At 40.4% G+C, this 13,343-nt stretch overlaps 1 protein-coding gene across 1 annotated transcript in view; it reads right to left on the reverse strand.

The window, feature by feature from the left end:
* Positions 1 to 13,118, reverse strand: part of LOC106640882 (very long chain fatty acid elongase 7) — a 35,446-nt gene extending 22,328 nt beyond the window's left edge. Inside the window, exon 1 of the mRNA XM_014355064.3 lies at positions 12,150 to 13,118. The gene's annotated coding sequence lies outside the window, so the exon portion shown is untranslated. The remainder of the gene's footprint in view (positions 1 to 12,149) is intronic.
* Between the last annotated feature and the right edge of the window lie 225 nt (positions 13,119 to 13,343).

A 13,343-nucleotide genomic window follows, 5' to 3' on the forward strand; every position in this document is an offset into this window, starting at 1 on the left:
TCTCTTTGTGTGTGCAGCGCACACTCTATATGCGGGGCAGGTGGGGCAGAAAGGTCCCTCGGGGGGTGCCCCGAACAAATCCTCATATACATCCGGAATCCCCTGCCTCGTTTTACTCTTTCATCGTAATTCAAGTTACAAAAGCCAGAAAATTTTGGTGCGGACGCTGTGGAGCGCTTTAGCTCTCGACTCTTGCGCCGATGCTCTCTGGGATATACAGTTGGTCGTTGTTGTCGTTGCTCTGGATAGCTCGAGATTATTGGATTTCCGGGGAGTTTGCTGCTTCTTCTTTGGGATCGGCTGTGGGTTTTTGCTTTTTTTCTTTTCATTTTTATTTTGTAGGTATATATTGAACTGACTTTTTTGTGTACGTGTGTGAGGGTTTGCGTCATCGCAATGGTGCTCTTATACGGTGCTCATGATGGATTTTGTCTGTGCGATCTGCTTTGAGACGCCATAAACTTGGTGTGTACCGTACATTGTACGACTGGGTCAAAGCACGGTGTAGTTGCTGCAACATTTGTTTCAAATCCTTTATCGACTTAGTGGACAAAGCATGTCTTGCGAAACGAAAAATATACGATTTCTTAGTAAATTGGGACAATAAAACTGTGGTTGAGACGTAGCTTTTGACCAAATCATTTTTTCTGACGAAATTTTTATATGAATAACACTACTCATAAATTGTGGATCATAATAATAATGATATTTATCAACAGTTCGATTTTTTTCTATAAGCTTTTTAAATGTTAATTATTGAAGAAACTAAAGATTTTGTTACGAAAGAAAACAAAAGGCTAAAACGAGATGCCTGTGTCAAGCGTTAAGAACGAAATCGTCGGGCAGTAAGGAGCGCCATCAGAAACAAAAAAAAAAGCGAACATCAATCCAGCGTGTGTCTATCATGCACAGCATATAAAATATAGATATCGCGTGCGCATTTCTCCATCGACGAAGAGAGTCCAACGAGGATCACTTTCCGGAGGCTGTATATACACCGGGTGCCTCCGTATTCCTCGTCAGCTTTCCCCGTCTGCAACGGCACACACCGAGACATCATCGCTATATAAAGGAGGAGATGCTCCGAGAAAGTTTTACTCTTATCCGCGATTACGTCAAAGGTATGCGTACGAGACATATATACACGCTTAAAGAGAAGAGTAAACTGTTACGCGGCCTTCGCTTCCCCCTCCATTTTTTTATTACCATCCGACTCCCCTTTCCTTTATTTATTTTTTTTTTTTTTCTCCTTAACGTAGCAGCCACGCGCGTCTATTTTGGAAGAGGATTCGGATTGTGTGTGGGTACAGTATGAAGAATCCGGAGTCGGAATCTAGACCTCCAAGGGTGTTACGCGATAAGAAAGACAAAAGAGGCTTTTCTCTCTTTTCGAGAACTACTACACCGTGGAAAGCCGATAATTCGTTATCGATCCGAGAGAGAGGAGAGAGAGAAAAGAGTTCTGATTACCAGATGGTATGTATATCTGGATTGGAAATTATTATTGCCATTCCGCGAAAGTAAAAATTGCACAAGATACAAAAAGTTTTGTTCGCGTGCCATTGGCGAAGAGAAAAGCATTTTGTGAAAAAAAAAGCAACTTATTTTATAATTAATTAAAAGTAACGAAAAGAGACGATGATTGAAAGAGGCTGAAAAAAAAGATGGGAAGTGTGACAACAACAACATTTTCACGAGAAAATCGTGTTACGAACGACCCGAGAGAGCTTTCGGGTGCGGGAGTACAGCGAACGGAGAGATGATTACGCGCGACTATTCTAAATTTGCTCTTCCGTTCTTCGTACAGTACACAAGTATACTGAAATTTTAACCGCAAACGAGGGCCGATGCTCCAGCATTTTGGATGAAATGTATAAATATAAAAAAATATTCTATGGCAAGTTTTATTTCGGGTACAAGCTAACTGTTAAAAAATGCCGGGAACCAGTTCCAACGAGTTTGGTCACAAGCAATGTTGGGCGACTGCTTTTGAAATTAATTGAACTACAAAAGTGTTTGCTGCTGCGTCCCTCCCTTGTCGGGGAGGGTGTTTTTCATTAGAATAATACAGCATCTTCCTTTTTTTGTGTACAGTGAGGGTTCATACAATTTATACGAGCTTTTGGTAATTTTTGTTTTTAAATTTTGGTTCTACGTATGATTTTTATCCTGTGCAGAACGAGCAGTGAATTAATTAGCTTTTTCACATTTTCTACGCGCCTGCACGCTCTTGCGAGCCATTATGCTTCGAGACAAAAAAGCAGCCTATCCCTGTGCATCATTAAATATACCAACACACGGTTAACAAAAGGAAAAAAAAAAAAAAAAGAGAAAAACAGGGTGGGAGACCTCGTTCCCCTCGAAAAGATAACCCATTTTCACGATCGCAGTTCTCTGCTGAATCAGTTTTTCTCTCTTGCTTGCATTGCAACGCAGTAGCATCAGCAGCAGCAGAGCACAATGCACACTGCACAACATATACACCTACACACAAGGTGTCTCAGTTGAGCTGACGAGAAGAGAATGAAAAAAAAGGGGGATGGGTAAAAGCGAGGAAAAAATTGCCAACTGAGAGGTGAGGAGCACAACGTGGACCTAAAAAACAGTTACACGCTAACGTGTACGAAAAAATAAGCTCTCGCTCCTCTTCTTGCCTTTTTTTTAAAAAAAAAGAACCACAAAAGCTACCACTCGAGGTTTAAGAAGATGGGAGCGAAGGAAGAGAGGTCGAGGCCTTCTTGCGCCCTAAGAGAGATATTGTGGACTGTTTTTCTCCAATACTCCTCGTTGCGGTTCTTTCACGCAAATATACCTACGCAGATAGCAATTTTTAAGCTGGGATGAAATGAAGTGAAACGTCATTTTTATTCTTTCAATATTCCGAGAAAATTTTCGTCGCACGGATGTAAGTATAGTTTTTCCGGGGTTTCCAATATTTTTTTAAAGCATTTTTTACACACATATACTCGTCGGAGCAGCCGAGAGCTCGGAAAACGGGGTCAGATACGTGTGAAATTTACTTTTCTTCTTCTCTGATTCTCGCGAGAAATTTCTTTCTTTTTTTCTTACATTTTTCCAGCTACCAAAAGCGTATATATATATACCTTTGTAGTGAACTTTTGTCATTTCGATCTTGCGAAATGACTTTCTTGAAGCTTTTTGCGATGTACCATATGACAGAGCCGAGCATAAGATATACAGAAATACGTTACAACCAAATCCAATCGTAATTCTCTCACCCACTGGATGAGGGTAGACGTATAGAAAACCATTTACGAAAGTAGATAAAGAGAGGAAAAACACCTACACATCACCCCTTGATTGTTATTATCTATAATTTGTCCGTGTAGGCAGAGCAACAAGCTCGAATGCAACACTCCCAAGAAACGTAATGTATAATACAATCATCATCGAACCAAAAACGAAGACGAATTCAACATAATGACCTTCGGAAAGTCCATTACTTGCCGTAAATACGAAACAAACATCGTTAGCGCGCTCCGTATCAGCCGAGTGTGTACCGCGTGTTAACGATAATTGCAAAGCTGCGCACAGGTAAGTACAGCAGAGCCTCCAATAAAATATTATGTGCACTTATGGGAAGAACACACTGTACAGGTGAAAGATAGAGGGGGAAAAACAATTTAGCGCGCGCGCCTTCTCGCGTCCCGAAAAGTAAAAGGAAACAGCTGATGAGGAAGGATCTCGTGCTACCTATACTTATATACTGCTCTCAAACTTTTATAGTGATCTTGTGTTTGTCGATACAAACGCGGAAAAATACACTTATGACGCGGTCGCTTCAAATAGTTAATTTCCCAGCTCCATGGACTACTCGCTCATGCGAGCTTGTTTTTCTTTTTCAGGATGATGCATCTCCATGCACAATTTTATTATATTTTCTCGACATAGCGTGTATTGTCTTTTTTTTTTTTTTTTTTTTTTTGTCATTATCCCTAAACGTTACGACGCGTAAAGTGTGTGACGAGACTAATAATTTTTCAAAAAAAATTGTAAAACATTCCAACATGTGTACAATTTTGCAATGTAAACTCGCCGATTGGGCAACAATATCTCAAGCTTATTAACGGTATAGAGGGAAATTACATGATAACGGCAACTGTAATTAATGGCCATGTATGTACATATATATTATCTCATCTCGGCCTAAATCTATACGTACACGTTATATATTGTCCTCGGTACGAATTCGCTGTGTTGTTGCAACATGACTTGTAGGTACACCCACGGGCGTCAAATTCGACCGAAACCTTGTGTTGTATACAGTAGAAAAAAAAAGGGGGGGGATTCCCACTTATAACATATCTCCATACACAATAGAGGTAAACCTGTAGCAGTTGAAATAAATAATGAGCACACGTAAAGTCCCGATGTATCCGGACGAAAAGCAGAATGAAGAACATTACTATATACGACGAATTTCGTGCCCGCAAAGTTCCTCCTCGCGTTTCGTTAAAATATTCAAATCAGCCACCCCTGCACCACCATCGACTCGAGCCCCAAGTATATGTATACCTATGTATGATTACGCCTATACGGGCAATGTACTCCAAAGGCTCGCGAATCGGGCGCCCTTCCAAATTAAGTAGCAGTTGCCACGACAAGGGTCTTACATGTTATATACATATTCCCGAGCTACGTATAGGTGATTCAGCTATAAAATGTATTTTTTAACGCGATAAGAGACACACACACAGAAAATAATTTTCTCTCGCTTCATTGGAAATTTAAGGTCGGCGTTGAATTATTCTTTTAGCGAGAATACCTTATACCCGCGAAGTAACGGTAAAAGACATTCCGACGAGTGGGGGAGCAAAAAAAAAGGAAATGGATAAATAAATGAACGGAGCACAATAAAATTGGAAGAAGATGACACCTCCGAGCGAGAGCCCGTGTACCCTATATATATATATATATAAAAAAAAAAAAGAAAGAAAAAGAGCCAGAAGGAGTCGAGGCCATTATTCTCCGGTCCCGTCGTATCGCAAAAGCGCCGATCCATCGGAAAAGTGCTCGGTCGGGGAGGGGGCAGACAGACAATTAAAACGCGAAAAGAGCCTCCTGATGCACGTCAACGAGCCTCCCTCTGCCCTTAAACATCATCTACCCCCGTATATGCAAGAAGAGAGTAGCAAGTACATACATGATATACATGTAGAACTGCTTGGGCGCCGGCCGATCGATTTTCCGCCCTCTCGCTCCCACTGTCCTGTATATATATGTATACATGTACGTACGCTCCGTGCCAGTTTTGCGCCCTCGAGGTGTTACTAACCTCATCCGGCGGCGCACGCACCTCTCTTGCCCATATCTGTTGTATATATATATATATATATATATGTCTCTCTTTTGCAGGAGATAATTAATTTGCAGGGAGAGGCCTCTCCGAAAGAGATCAGGGGGACCGTGGCCTCATCCCAGCTTTGTTGCACCTATATATATATACGGCAAGTGAGCTTCCCATGATTAAATCCATACTAATAAAAGCAAAAGTTCCGTGACTTTGTGACAACTTTCTTGATTGTACATCATTTGTACGAACGACTAGCCTACTTCGTTCGCTCAAGCATATAAAATATATTACGTGTAGAAAAGGGTCAGCCGTGATATCTTATACGTACGTGTGAATGCTCATCAAAATTCTGCGAGGGGGTGGTAATGTATACTCGTACATATTGTGTGGCCCATCCGCGTTGATCCAGCGTACGGCAGAGATAATATTTATATACTTCGGGAAATGTAAAAGTTGTCCCTTTTTTTATACGTATATATACGCCTTTTACCCTCCTCACACTCGTAACGTCACAGAAATCCATTACTCTCAGCCGAGAGAGATTATTTCCCGTCGACTATTATCCATATATTTATGTATGCAAAAGGGGAATTATAAGTAACCACATGCAAGGGAGAGTGTGGTACGGTAAAAATAAAAGCTACTGCCTCTCAAATTGACTGAATGACGTATGGATCGAAATTTCATCGGGGGATACACTTAACAGGCGCTCTGGATACCTAGTACCTATATACATAGGCTCGTAGGGGGTGGGATGGAATTTGCGTGTGAACAATTCTACAAAAAAAAAAAAAAAAAAAAAAAAAAAATCTTCAGTTAAAAACCCTCGAAAATGTTTTAGCAAATTGAGTTAAAAACGATATTTTTTTGTTTGTTTCTTTATTCAAAAAGTTAAAGCTTTTCCAGTTTATTTGGATTTTTCCTCTCAAGTTTTTTTTGCCGCCATGCCAAAAAAATGAGCTTTCGACGCAGACAATACTTTTAACGCGAGTGCGTACATCAAACTGAAGCAAATAATAGTATGTTTCTGGGTAAGCGATTGTAGTAATTTAATTTCAGCAAATTTATTGCTGCCGAGATACTGTTTTTTTCCACAAATTCTGACAGAAAAGAATGGAGCATGACGATGGGCAGTTTATGTTCCAGTGGCTTCATTTTGTTATACTTATCCATTAACATCTCGTGGAGGATGGCAATTACCAGCTCAATGGACGTATCATTGTTTCGCGTCAGAAAAAGAAAAAAAATTGTCCAATTAACTCGAGTGGTTTTGACTTGCGTGAAAAAGTTCAACGTGAGACTATGTAAAAATGAAAACTGGCAATTACCTAACTTTTCTTCCCTAACTAGCCATCGTTACAACCACGACAAAGACGAGTTTATAGGTTTCATAAGGATCGTTCAATATCTCTGGCGAAACAAGCCAAAGGAGCTTTCGATGCTTCGCTATTTTTTCTCTCTTTTCCCAGTCCGAAATTCAAACGTCCGCTCCGAAGGATCGCGAAAGCTTTTGCATTCTCCGGGTCCCTTGTATTCATTTGTACGTCCGCCGAAAGAGCTTTTCCCAAACTCTTTTGTTGAAATTCAATGGAAAAAAAAAATATACATTTCTTTCTCAGATTTACAACGATTTTTCAATTAAAACAAAAAAAAAATACATCGTTTCCTTCGAACAAACGATGAAACTTTAAATAATATTAATAACAGTATAAATCCTTGGAAATAGTTCCACTGGTTTACGAACTTACGGCACAGCTTTCTTCTCTCGAAGATGCGATGACATCAAGTCTTATCCGACGGATCGACGCAATGTGCAAGAGTGACGCAACAGCGCGCGAATGTACACAAAAAAGCGGCAGTCATTCGAATAAAAACACGCGTCTTTAATGAACTTGCGAAAATATATTGTTTCATCGATTCCGCACTTCTTCTCACGCTGTACACGCAAATTTTTAGAATACATTTTTCGTAAATTATTCGCGAATTCCGATCGATATACCTTAGCCTATTGAGAATTAAAAAAAAAATACAATGCACGTTTATCGTATTCGTCTGCTTCCGGAAGCGACGTCGCTTTCTGTATATATGTGGGCTCCGCGCGAAATAAGAACCCATTCCGACGCCAACGCGAGTCTCTCTCCTTCGTCTTGCATTCCCGCACGTTTTTCAGGCGTGGCTACATGTATAATATACGCCAGTGATTTATTGCTACGAGACGCCGATTCGACTTTGAACTCTCTTTTTTTTTTTTTTTACATATATAGGTACACTTACGGTATATATGTGCAAACCCGATTATTTGCATTTGAATTGGATCTGTGTGTTATTTAATGGATCACGATTTCGTAAAAAAAAAAAAAAAAAAAAAAAAATCAAGCAACGAAATGACGAGCAGGGCAAAACGTTCGTCTACTTGATTTCTAATTTGACAGTCAAATTCACGCGTATAAATGTACATGTGTGTTGTATTTTAATGTATAAGCTCGTTTTCGACATTTGTACCTGCAATCTATACCGAGGATTTATGGTTTGTAATCGATTACTTTATACGTATGTATTTCGTCACGGTGCCAAAGTGTGTCAACCAAATTTATATAACTGTGACGAATGAAGATGAAAAAAAAGGAAGAGAAAACACGTTTCGTGCGCGTTTTTTTTACGTTTGTGGGTGTGCATCATCAGAATTTGTGGGCCGATCTTGTTTGATTCACAATCAGATATCGTCGAACGAGGAGCGCGTATTTATTCCCCCATATATATTATTACACTCACTTGACGGTGCCTCTCGAAAATTGGACAATAATGAAAGGCCATCGCAGAACATCAAAACGTGAAAGACACCGCTCGTCCTCCACCGGATAGAAAAAAAAAAAAAAAAAGAAAAAAAAAAAAAAAAAAAAACGTTTCATACATATTTAGGCGACAACAACGATAAAGCGTTAAAAGAACGAGATGTGCCTGTCGAAGACGACGGAGAAAGTGTCGCGCCGATGTAAGCGGAAGCTGAGCGCGCGCAAGAGTATCGACTAGTTCGGTATATAGGTGTATATACATAGAGAGAGAGAGAGAGAAGTCATACGTAATGGACCAGCCAAGTGGTGGGCAGATGCTTACATTACAGATACATCAGCTCTTGCTGCAACGATGCTTCATATATTTATGTATTGTTGTTTAGTGTATTGTCCTCGGTTGCTCAGCCCGCGTTGGATCTTCTTCTCTACCTCTCTATATATACATTGTCGCGATCTTTAATCTCTCGTTTGGCTACCCATATAAAGGTGCTTTTCAAAAATTCCCATCCATGTATATAAATATACTCGTTGCGTAATTCATTGCTATTATCATAATCGTTTATTTTCTCTTCTCGGCGAAAAAAATTACGTAAAATTCTAATGAGCTGTAATGCATACGTTCGACCGCACATTGGGGATTTGACGTGAAAATCATTACCCCCACCGCCGCGTTTGCAAAGAAACGTCTCCCGATTAAGTATAATGATAATGTTTAACCGAACAATATGATTTTCAATTTCCACTTTAACGAGGACAAGTAAAGTGCTCTCGGGAAGAAACAAAGTTATTTACAACGACACGACTATACCTACGATGTTCTACGGCTATGGCTAATATATATATACACATATACATCAAGTTAAGCAAAAAGTAACTTTTTCTAAACAGTAAGTATTAGCGCGAAAGTAAGTTGTAAGTGAAAGAGGTGACTGTGTTGCAGCTACAACCTGCAATTTTACACCCTACTCCGAACGAGAGGTACCAAGTTTAGTGTTAAGCACGTAAGTATAAACTATGTACAAGCGTGACCACAAGAAAAAAAAAAAAAAAAAATGTCATACATGTGTGTGTAACATATGCATCGGAGCATCTGTTTATTGGTATAAATGTATACCTGAACTTTCCACTAAAATAACTGGCAAACTATAAAAGCACGGATCAGATTAAAAGTATACAATCACACACGTGAATATAAGCAATATAGTGACAGCCTGCATGATTAGTTATTTAAGCCCAACAAATTAATTGTTACACCTTGATGTAATTTGTGATTCAAGTCAGGCTCTCGGTGCTTATCATCATTACTATAGGCACTATGGGATTGTTTATCTGGAAACAAAGCTGCTCGAACTTATCGATTCATAGAATGTATTATTATAGTTGGTATATATGGAAGAAGTTGTGACTCGGAAACAAATAAGACCTAAGACGGGGAAAAAAAAACGTTTCCATCTTCAAATGAAATATTCAAAGTGCACGTATAGAGCAGTGGTGGCACATAATATAACCCTATGTACGTATGATACGTACATAATAAGCACGGGCATAAAAATAAAACACGTGTTTCCATGCGCCGTATATATCGAGGTATATATTATACCCACCACGCGGTTGAAACATTCATGCGAGATTGCAAATTTTATCGGGCACACCGCGCGGCAAATAATCCTCCGTGAAATGCAAATACTATCACGAACCCGCACATTTTTATTTTTTCATGCGGACACCTTTACATGTATATATACATACATGCAAACTTATGACGGAGAATTTAATGATTCACACCAGGTGGGAGTGTATGTAAGATAACGACACATGGGTAACAAATACCTAAGCGAGTTTATTTTAGTTCTTCTCCCCCCCCCCAGGTGTTGTTGTACATTACGTACCGATAGGTATGTGAATAATTTTTTCGGAAAAGCGCGAGATTTTTCCAAACGAAGAGCCGTTTTGACAGCCCGAGTGGTGAATAATGCGCACACTGTCTCGCGAGGCACTGGCAGGGATCCAGCGAAATTTGTTGGTTTCGAGCCGGATGCAATGATACATGCCTTCGAGAGCATCACTATAACGCACACGCGTGGTATTCTTTTTTTTTTTTTTTTTTTTCAAAACCCGCCCGCATCGAGATTCCGGGAGGCTGTGTGTGTGTTGTACCTCTCGGTTACATCTGGGACTCGATGAGTTTGTTGAATGATATTGTACACGTATCAAGATTAATATTGGAATCTCAAGCGAGTTGAATCATCGAGTGACGAGTTTTGCGAATCCTCGGCTATATTAGTGGTTTTTCCTCGGTGTCAGTCTGTTGGAAATTATAGCTTGGATTCACCAGAGTTCATCCGATTGAACCGCGTGGGTCCAACAAAGCTCGCTGTACAATAATATTACACCTTTAGCTTCCAGAGCAACTGCGCACCCAAACGTGTACATTCGACAATAAGAAAAAAAAAAAAGAAAAAAAAAAAAGTGTTGATTTGATTTTTTTTTGTGGCTGGAAAGATGAGGGGAGTATTAGGTAAAGGAATGAAAGGTATACCAAAGTATGGCGAGGGAGGAAGAGATAAAGAGGGAGAGAGAAAAAGCAAAAAAAAAAAAAAGGCGAACAGCGCGCGCGTGTCGAGGCGCCGCTCCAAAGCTCGAGCGAGCGGCTATCGATCCTCTCTCGAGCTGCTCGTTGCGTGCCTGTCTTCTCTCTTGGGTGATGCTCTATCGTATATATATGTATATATATATGTACGTATTGGCTCCTCTTTTCTGCTGTTCGACTCCCCTCGCGCGCGCCAGTATTTGATGTAGCGGCTTTCTAACCTCAAACCGCTTAAACTTTGTGTTATACATATTATACCTATACAAATGCGTGGGCAGATATATATATTACACGTTGCTTTCTCAGCTGCTCTCTGGCTCGTGTTAATATTTTTTTACGTTCAATTCAAATTTTTTTTTTTTCATCATAACGAGCTTTAAAAAAGCAACGCGTCGAATCTTTTAATTATTTTTTAAAGCATTAGTACATTTATTAGAATAAAAAAAAAAAATAAATAAATTCAACTAATAATTATGTATTTCAATGTCAAGCGATAGGAACTACAACGAATGTGGTGGAAAAACACGCTCGCATGATTACATTATGTTCAATAGCGATGAATCATTTAATCGTTATTCAATCGCCAAAGTGAGGATTATTTTATATTTTTATATCCATCATTATTTTGAGAACAAATAAATAAAACACAAATTTCAAGGCAATGTTGGCTGTACAAAGTCAAACAGAAGCGCTACACAAAAGCACAGCTGGCACCAACAGTTCAAAAACCGGGCCACACGAAAAATGCGAATCGAAAAGAGTCCTTATCCGCCTCGTACTTTGTAGCCAGCGCAACAGAGATAGTTTTAGCACTCAATTTAGCCCCTTGAGCGACAATTTTCAGTTATGAACATTAAAATTCTACTCTTGCGCGCAGAGTCGATCGTTCCACCTTATATACCTTTACCACGCTACATTGTAAATATACTATTGGAGTCCATAATGTCCATATATCAAATTCGTTGTAAGTAGGTATTATATATGTATGTATATATACCGCCGTCAACAGAGAGCAGAAGAGAACATCAAGTATTCACATAGGTAGAGGCGTCTGCTACTACAATGTATATTGTACATATATACATATAAATATGGCAAGAAAAAAAGGATGTTATGTTTTAATTTTTAATGTACACAAAAGTAAATATGAGGGGAGCATTAACGCCAGGAGCCAGGACGAGTTAGCTGTTCCCTAACCTAACTGGTTAATCGATAAAACAAGAGGTAATATTTATGTAATAAATAATAATGCACTTGTAGTACATAATATGCGTAGCCCACTTTGAAAAGGAGGGTAAAGGTCAGCGGCCTCGATACGAGAGCCTTCGTAACCCAATATATAGGTCGTAGGTACACAGGTAGCTCCAGAGAGAAGAGAGAGAAGCGTCGCTCCCTCGGGAGGAGTGAGAGAAAAAGACAGCAAAGCTTATATACTACATCACATCACACCCACCTGCTCCGTGCCGTAAGGGGTTCCGCTCGTCCCAGCCACCACCACCACCTCCTGCTCCTTCCGGTCTCCCTCAGCTCCTCTTCCTCTTCTTCTTCCTTGACGTCGTCGTCGTCGTCTTGGTCTTCGTTTTCGGTTGCGTGTCACCTGTACGATGGCATGTACGTATAATACAGTTGTACGTAATTGTCCGGGCCCTCGACGCGATCACGCAAAATACAGCCTCTGATAGCCACCTGCCGTTTTTATCAAGTGCGCGACTCCTTCGTTAATTTGTTGTTAATGCCTCTGTTTCGCGTAATTCAGCATGTATATTTTCACTCGGAGGTGCCGGGTGGTCGTCGTCTGCTATAGGCTCACTCTCTCGGGCTCGTCCTTGTCTCGATATAGTTATACGTAACACGCATCACACTCTCCGATGATGGAAACCGGCTCCGCCCGAAACTTATTCGTAAAAATGCCGGTGGTCTTTCATGTGCAGCCCGTATAATGTGGTTGCTGTGCTCCGTTAACGATTTACACGAGCTACGCAACAATCCAATGTCACCCGTCTGTTTTTTCTTTGGAGTACAACATCGGTCGGATTCTCGCGCTTATAAACTTTCAAAATCTCGGGTGTTGTAACCCTTGTTTTAATTCCGCACTCGAAGCACAAGCAGTAAGTATATTTGTTTTTTTTTTTTTTTTTTTTTTTTTCCTTTTGTCGCCGGTTCGGAGGACAAACAATAACAAATGAGTCCACCGAGCACTTCAACAACGAAACCAACTGAAACGAATGCTATAAAAATACGACTCGTGAGTGCGCGAGTTACAAAAGCCAACGAGGGAGAGAGAGCCGAAATATACCAGCCAAGCGGTTCTCCGAGGATCGGAGCAGCTGCAGGGCGGAATTTTTATTTGCTGAAAAAAAAGCAACGACGTCGCTCTCGATGGCGGTACTGCCACGTGGTCACGCTCGACTGCCCGACTGCCCGACGACGTGCCTACTGATCGCGGTCTCCGCCTTTTAGCGCTGCGATTTTAGCGGCGGCTCCCTCCCTCTGCCTCTCTGTGCGCGCGCGTCTTCGTAAGGCTCTATGGTGGTGGTGGAGGATGCGTCATGTATAGTGGGCTGTGATTTACAAAAATCGAACACGAACGCGTGTGATAATCGAAAAAATTTTTTTTTCTTAAGTATTTTCCAATTTAGTTTTGCAT

The sequence above is a fragment of the Copidosoma floridanum genome, unplaced genomic scaffold, assembly GCF_036245765.1.
Source record: "Copidosoma floridanum isolate Cflo_tuat_1 unplaced genomic scaffold, Cflo_Japanese_pri ptg000006l, whole genome shotgun sequence".
Classification (NCBI taxonomy): domain Eukaryota; kingdom Metazoa; phylum Arthropoda; class Insecta; order Hymenoptera; family Encyrtidae; genus Copidosoma; species Copidosoma floridanum.